This window comes from Cryptotermes secundus, unplaced genomic scaffold (assembly GCF_002891405.2).
Source record: "Cryptotermes secundus unplaced genomic scaffold, Csec_1.0 scaffold29, whole genome shotgun sequence".
Taxonomy (NCBI): domain Eukaryota; kingdom Metazoa; phylum Arthropoda; class Insecta; order Blattodea; family Kalotermitidae; genus Cryptotermes; species Cryptotermes secundus.
In genome coordinates this window covers 457,934-466,554 of record NW_019719356.1, presented here as the reverse complement: position 1 = coordinate 466,554, position 8,621 = coordinate 457,934, and the positions used below count along the sequence as shown (strand labels likewise).

General features: G+C 40.5%; 1 protein-coding gene and 1 long non-coding RNA gene across 2 annotated transcripts in view; one reads left to right on the top strand and one right to left on the bottom strand.

The window, feature by feature from the left end:
- LOC111864314 (potassium voltage-gated channel protein Shaw) overlaps positions 1–8,621 on the bottom strand; it is a 261,436-nt gene that overhangs the window by 221,502 nt on the left and 31,313 nt on the right. The window lies entirely within an intron of this gene.
- On the top strand, positions 7,187–8,584 carry LOC111864306. Its single transcript, XR_002842770.2, has 3 exons — positions 7,187–7,278; positions 7,585–7,677; positions 8,333–8,584. It is a non-coding gene; the product is annotated as an uncharacterized LOC111864306 (long non-coding RNA).

The following is an 8,621-nucleotide window of genomic DNA, read 5'->3' as shown; positions in this document are numbered from 1 at the left end:
TTCTACCCTGAAGATGGAGGCGATACGCGCCTCCGAAACGTCGGTTAACACCACATACACACGGTGCCAAATCACAGAAGACTGCTTTCTTCATAGTCACCGCCGTGAAAGCCTCAAATCTTACACAATACGAAAGGTCTGTGAGAACTCCTGTTCTCTATGTTAAAATTCGTGCTACTTTCCCAGCTTATCTAATCTTTTCCTTTTCAAGAATATAAATGAATAAAACATCGATGTAGAGAAATATTTTGTCGAGAAAAACTCGGAGAGAAGATTACAATATTATCACAAAACCGAAAGTTTCTTTCCTTGTTCACGAAAGATGTACATGGTTTACCTCAGTCCCACCTATCATTCAATTCTTGGGGTGGGGTGAGAGTGAGTTCCTTCGTAGTTATACCCCAACAAGTCCCACTGTGTTAGCATCAAATGACAGAAACGGGGCATTATTTGGAATGATAAATGGGAGGGGAAATACGAAGTTTTCAGTAAAGATAAGTTTTCTATGATGCCACTTTTCTTTTCCTTGGCACTAAAGCCCCAGTGGGCCTAGGCCTACCTCCATGAACTTCTCCGTTCACTTCGGTTTCTCTAGATCTTACACATTCGGTAGGACTCCTTCAGCGGGTGATCAGCTCGTCGCAAGGCCTCTACCTGCACACAAACACAGAAAAACGCACACACAAAAATTAAACATCCATGCCATGAGTGGGATTCGAACCCACGATCCCGGTTTCCAAGAGAGCGAAGACAGTACATACCATGATGTCACTTTTCCCACCACAAATCCCACACGAACGGTCCCAGGATTAAATATGAGCTTCTACATGAAAACTAGCGACTAATTATCTGATCCATTGTGCCTCCTTCCTTATTTATTTACTTTATGTTTAGCCCATTTAACTTATATAAAAAAAATAAAGAGGCATCATAAGATCGCCTTGCTCTCTCTGTTTGTGTCTCTGTATATCCCCCTTTTTTTTCGTTTTCTATGCTGTCGGGGTCTTAATAAAGGAAAGCGGACTATTAGTTATCCACAGAATTTCGTGTTTATTCTTGCGGTGGGGTGAGACTGAGTCCCTTGGGCTTAGGCCGTAGGTGAGGCCATTGTACCAGCTCCAGATGGTGGAGAAGAATGTTTAGCATTGGCGAAATATAACTGAAAAACTGAAGCAATCTGAAAGAAATCTTAACATGTCGCATTTTGTCCGCTATAAAATGCACGTGGACTCCTGGTACTCATTTCTGTTAGAGGCTGAGTCGACCCCAGGGCCATAGTGCGGCCGGAAGGATTAGGTAAATTGAAAAAATCCAGTGACCACATCGGGACTTGAACCAGCGACCTTCCGTCTTGTTGCGTAATGTCCCAACCAACTACGCTACCGCGTGCCCTCGGTGATAGCATAACGTTCATAAACATTATATGATTTACGATTATATGGAACCGGGATATCCCAGTCGATAGAGCGACTAGGCCATGTATATAACAACCATGGGATCAGAGTTCGATTGTCAACAAGGACAAAGAATTATTTTCTTCCTCAGAAAACCCAAACTAGCCCCGTGACCCACCCATCCAATTGGTGACGAATGCTCTCACCCCAAAGGTAAAACGGCTGTAGCGTCAAGCTGAATACTCACTTCAATTTTGTGCCGAAGTTAGGAATACTTGAGGCCGCGACATACCTCAAGCGGTTAGTCGCTGGCTTCCCACCGCGGCGGCCCGGGTTCGATCCCAGGTCTGGTCAAGTGGGATTTGTGATGGACAAAGTGGCGCTGGGGTAGGTTTTCTCCGAGTACTTCGGTTTCCCCTGCCTATCTTCATTCCACCAATTGCTCCACAATCACCCTCACCTATCATCTGGGGCTGGTACAATAGGCTAGAAGTGGCTGCAGTACAAGGGACTTAGTCCCACCTCACTAGCAATAAAAAAGATAAGAATACTTGGAGTTATGCCCCTGCTCCCTCATACGTCTTCATACCAGAAAGATTGGTGTAGATACTCGTACAATGATCTAGATTAGTATTCGAGAGATGATCAGTTCTAATTTTGGCCCGGACACCAACTATATCCTGGCTAAGGTTTCTCGTGGTTTTCTTCTGCCCCTCCAGTTGCTTGGCTTACATTACTTTGATCATGCCATGAACGCTTCCTTATAATTCCTGAGTCATCATCATTCATCAGTCATGCTACCGCTCGACGTCATATTGACTACTGAATATAGTAAAAGAGTCGTCAAAACCCCCCCCCCCGTGCATCCAAAATATCTGATGTTCTCACTGTGGTGAATATTAAGAATACAGTCATCTTTAATGTGACGCCGTGTAGTTTGGTAGATAAACTGTAGGTTGTATGAAGGGGGGTAGCAGGTTTCTTCGAAAACCTTGATAATTACCTACCAAACTACACGGTGTCACATCCCAGAGGACTAATATTGATGACACCGTTTCGATTGATACTGAATAAACTTTTTCTTGATACAATACCGTTAAAATAACGTTGATACCGAGGCCGAGGCGTAATAGATGTTTCACCTTATCGATTATTGGTTAAGTTTCAACACAATATGTTGAGACCCATCATTGGTGTGGAAAGTTTCTGTTGTTCATTATTGGATATCTGACGTTCTTCGCGCTCGATATGTCTGGAACGCCTTATGGGAAGTTAGGATATATCTATAAACTAATCTTAGCTGAAGCACTGGTGAAGAATTTGTATGCATTTTATATTGCTTAAGGGTACTAACTCAGTTTTCATTTTAGCGATGAAGTTGTTAGAAGAAATCTTCTTCAAAAATACCTAAACTCAACAGCCTGAAAAGTTTGGAAGACATCTGTATTTATACGATGACAACTCAACAAAGATTAGTTCTTTTCATAGAAGAACAGTTTCTCCCATCTGCTTAAGAAACTCCTAACATTTCATAAGATCATCACAATGCTCTCTATGCTGAGCCAGGTGATTCCATTCTACACCCTCTCATTGCCTAGATCTTCCTAGAGGTCTCTTTCCTTCATCTCCTGCCAGAACCTTAAATGCGCTTCCATTCTCACATGCGTCTCCCTACACCCTGCACCCTTCTCACACCCCTTTATTCGATCGTTCTGGTAATATTTTGCAATGGAAACAAGTCATGACTCTCCCATTTATGCAGTTGTTTTCAGATTCCTGTTATTTCGTCCCTCTGATGACCAAAGGCTCCCCATTGCGTCCTATTCTCGAACACGCCACGTCTAAGTGTTTGGGAGGTTATTTAGCAACAGTTTAACCCTTTAAATACTGATATTATTTTAAATAATATATAATGATTCAGTTCGTACCTCACAGGAAACACATTACGGTTCCGCTACAGAGCCCAACCGGTTACTGCTGTTTACGGAAACAGTTGCTGTTTATTGTGAGAACCATACCGAACACACAGATACACTCTGTGGGCAGAATGCAGAGTTTTAGTATGTTAAAGTAGGTGGTACATGCTGGTCACGGTAGCCGAGCGGTCTAAAGCATGCCCTGTTTTCGCTCGCTCGGAAGCCGGAATCGTGGGTTCGAATCCTAATTAGGGCATGGATGTTTAGTGTTTGTGTACAGGTAGAGGCCTTTTGACGAGCTGATCACTCGCCCAAGGAGTCCTACCGAATGTTTAAGATCTAGTAAACCGAAGTGAAACGCAGAGTTTCATGGAGGTAGGCGTAGGCCCAAATTTGGGCTGTAGCGCCACAGGAAAAAAAAATGGGTGGTACATATAGTAACCACTGGGCTTTCAAAGTTTAAGTACGGAGAATATATAGCGTCGGACGATAAAAAAAAAAGTAAAGCTATCCCTGTAACAGGCCATGAAGGCCCTTTAGGGTTGTGAGACGTTGAGGGTCCCACATCGTCTAGAGAATCGGCTCAAAGATGGCGGTAAGGTTGTCAGCCGCGCTTTAGTTAATTAATTCCTGGTACTCATTTCTGTTACAGGCTGAGTAAACCCCAGGGCCTAGTGCGGCTGGAAGGATTAGGTCAACTGAAAAAGAATCCATTGACCTCATCGGGACTTGAACTCGCGACCTCCGTCTTGTAGCATAACTCCTTAACCAACTACGCTACCGCGTGGACGGTAGGATCATTATTGCATGAAGACGAATTGGAAAGGATTTGGAAGGAAACCTAATCTATATATTATCCTGAAATTTTCCTGGAGAAATTGGGGAAAGATCAAGAAACCTTCTTCAGGATAATTGATGTGCCAGTCGAGATTCGAACAGGACAACTTGTGTGATACATTTCTGATGCTATACCGCTAAACCGACCTGTCCTATGTCTTCATATCCACGGAAAGCTACGGACAGATTTGTACAGCATTCAGTGATGCGGGTTGGCATAGGTAGGCCCCGCTCTTGGAATATTCTATTCCTGCCAGTTACCGCAGTTACATGTTTAACTATTGATTAATCCATTTCACACTGCGTTGTCTGTGATAATATCACTATAAGGTGTTTGCGTGACGAACATAAAGGGTTCTGGATTAGATGATTGGATTTATTGGCACTTGTTTTACAATTACAACCAAATATAAAAGGTCACAATTAATTACTGTCTAAGACTCGCTCCATTCCTTATTGGACCACGAAAGTCTTCTCTTCTACTATAATGAATGGTGATCAAAGAATCTCTGATCATTCACGAATGAACTGAACTAACTTCGGAGTGAACCAAATGTAGGTCACCATGTCTTACAGTCCCTCTGTTGTTCTCTTTCTCTGTGCTTAACTTTTGCCGCGGGAACGTGCTTACCGAACCGTTGCAGCGGGAATGTGTTTTTGGCGAGCCGGTGGCTAGAAATAGACTTCCGCTCTTGCTCCACTGTTCCGACTTTCAGGCGTCATGTCGCAATAACGAGGCAGGATGACTGTTCTCTACTATGAATTAAAGGAACAAAAATTAAGTTAATTTTTAAATGATTCTACATCAACTTCCAAGACTACAGAGATTGGATTATTCCATGCCACTATGAATTGATCCAACCTATACTAAGATGTTACTGGTTTGTACAAGAACCACGATTTGAGAAAAATTTCACGATCGCTTTTACAGATTTTAACTAAAAATCGCATATGTATGCGGCAGAGAAAAACTGTCCCTCTACGTCATATTTATATAAGTATCACGCATTGAAGACCCATGGAGTAGTGGAGGTAGGCCCATGTGTTATGAAGCTCTGCGCTAGGTGGGGGTACCGAATTTGCGCATCCAGCAGCAACGTTGTAAACTCTAATTTGCGAGGTGCTCAATTCGAATCTCGGCTGAATCACCAGACACTCTGAGATCTTTCGTAATTTTTATCAATCCCTTTAGACAAATGCAAGGGTATTTTCTCCTTGAGGCCGATTTGTTCAAATTTTTTTCCGGTTCCTCGTGCATTTATGTGACCACTCGACTCTCAGTAATGTGTACACTAACACAATATTTAATATTTCAGCATAAATGCACCTATTTATCCAAAATACTGGTGACATGCAATTTTAGGCAAGATTTTACAATAATTATCCATTGAAATTCAATTATCTTTATTCCACTTGTTCAATACACACCCGATAATTTGAAGCAAGTTCATCGCCGTCATTAAAAAGCCTAGCATGGGTCAATTAAATCCAATATTTACAACATAATGTATATCTTGTTGGTCTCTTGCATTAAGGAAGGAACATAGACTGAGGGTGTTTGAGAACAGGGTGCTGAGGAGAATATTAGGACCGAAGAGGGATGAAATGAAGGAAGGTTGGAGAAACTACATAATGAGGAGCTTCATAACTTCTTTCCTTCGCCAAGTATAATTAGAATGATGAAGCCAGGAGGATGAGATGGGCAGGACATCAGGAAGAAGAGAAATGCACTTAGAATATCGGTGGGAACTCCAGAAGGAAAGAGACCACTAGGAAGAATTAGAGGTAGATGTGAGTGTAATAATAAGATAGGTCCTAGAGAAATAGGATGGGATATTATGGACTGGATTAATCTGGCTCAGGATAGGGACCAGTGGAGGGATCTTGTGAACATGGCAATGAACCTTAGGGTTTCATAAAGATTCTGGAAAATTTTGAATTATTGCTCAACTGGCTGCTTCTTAAGAAGGGCTGAGTTCCAAGGAGTTAGTTAATGGGTCTTTTGATAAGCAACACCATTTGAAACTGTCCCTCTGGGTGTAAAACGTTGTGAATAATACTGTACACACCGGGGAACTCTGAGAAGTGCAATGTATTCATTTGTTGGGCTTTATTCATCGTGACCAGCTCCTGAAATGGGCGGTCAGTCTGTCTGCTCAGTGTCAGCATATGGCACTGTCTGTATGTGTCTCACGTCATATGAGTACAGCTGCACCAAAGTATAGTCAGTACAAAATTACTGGTTAGTTATTCAGCTAACCTGTTCCAACTACAGAGGCTGTATAAATGCAACTGTGAGGATGCGGAAGCATGCCGTGATATTTCAAGGTACTGTCAAAGGAGTTGCAGGGAAATATATATGTAAGGAACCCGCAAGAAAAATTCAGTCTGTACGTTTAGTTTTGTGTCTGTATATCTAGAAAATTTGAAATCTTTAACCAATTTTCACGAACATCGCTATGAATGTTTTGCTGTTGGAGGTCACTCCAACGTAAAACTTGTCAATAACATGTCATACGCATGTATTTGTTATTTGAGGGCGACACCAGCGCCTATTAATTTAAAGGCCTGAAATGTCTCATATAAATAGATCTTAAAAAATATGTAATTTCTTTGAAAGTATTTTTTAAATATAAAATAGCAATGCGAAATTTTTATTTCGCTTCGGATTTGATGGCGATCACTAACTAACCATTGGAATTACACACCAAATTCTTTCCTGAGATAGACTATAAACAAACTATACATATCCACGTTTTTACTTTCGTTTTTAACTGAATTTTTGGAATTTAATCCATACTTCTGTTTTTTACATTGTTGACATGTGCATGCTTGGCACAAAATTTTCTATCATGTCTTTTACTGTGATTTTATTCTTATCTCCCACTGATGGAACCGGTTGTCGGTTGTTCATAGGTTGTTTTCTACAGACCGGGGTTTGTCCAGTGATTAAGACTAGCTCTTTCTCATGGGGTAGCAACTGGAATAGGGGAAAGGGCAACACGGTAACTACTGCCTCGAAGAGTGGCGGACGAAACTCGCGCTGGGCTCGACCAATCAGAGAGTGTAAACAAACCAACTTGAATACCCACAATTACGTGCGGTTATGGTGGTGCATTATATGCAAATTGGTAAGTATGAATTTTTATTTGATGTGGTTGCGAAACGAAAGTAGACATTTGCGAACGAAATTACAGCTCCATGTCAAACATATTATTTGTGTATATGAATATTATGCTTACTACCACAAATGGAATTAGAAACATAGAATTCTTTCAAGCCTAAAATTGTTCAGGTTATCATGAACCGTCATCTAAATGATATTTTTTTATGATATGTTCTGCAACTTTCTGTTTATCCCAGAGATTGTCTCTTGAATGTGAAAGAGTTCTAAGAGTACTGTGATGGTGTTATAATTTTTGTATTGCTTCTTGCAGTATAAACATGAAAACGACATTTGCTGCTGCTGGGTGCTTGTCATCCAGCAAGCAAGGCATCAAATTCTTCAGCTTTCCAAGGGATCCAGCAAGGTATGTCTGTTTTAATTCATGGTGTAATTACTTTATTATGTGTTGCTTAATCCTTTAAAATGTTTGCAGTGCAACCATTACCAAGTAGCCACCAACGTTTGCAGTGAAAGAAACCTCATTTCTCATAAGCCCTGTAAATATAAATACTTCTGATGTGGAACTCAGGCATATCAATCATTGCAGCAAGCCACAACACTGTATTGGCTACAGGTGGCTAGCGAGAATGTCATTGTCATCATCATTCATTACTTATGAAACTACATCAATATACAATTTTATTATAAATCTTATTTTACTGTCATGTGCAACTTTTTAAGTTTTAAATTTTAAACTTAAAGTTAATAAATAGTTTCATATAAGACTGTAAAATAAGATTTATAATAAAATGGAAGAATGCAACAGGATGCTACAATATAATCTTATCAGTAGACAAGTTATGTAGGATATGTTAAATGCTTGAGAAGCAGATCACACTGTCAGTAATATGATTTGTAAGAGAATAAGGTGGTAAAGACTTTGCTATGAGGAATAATTTAATCAAATATACAAAATCTTTATAATGGCAGTCCTTTTAAAGTAAAGTGTGTTATTTTCAAATCTGAAGAAGTCCGTCATATAAGGAAGCCCACTAATTTCCTTTTTAATGTTCCTTCAGTGTGGTGCTGTGGTGAATACCTGGCAACAGCTGTTTGATGATCACCTTGTGAACACATTTGAAGTATGGTTTGAACAATAATCCAACTGTGGGACAGTTTGTAGATGCCCTGAAGACTAACATCATCAGTGCACTTGCTATCAGAGGTCTGTGTGGAACTAGTTGTCAGAAGATGATCAGAGTTCATTCTGCCCTGTATCTGAAAATAATTATATTTCAGTCAAGAACTGTGTGGGAAATTCTTTTCTGACTGAGATGGGTCTTGTTTATGTGTGTGGGTAAGAGTGAA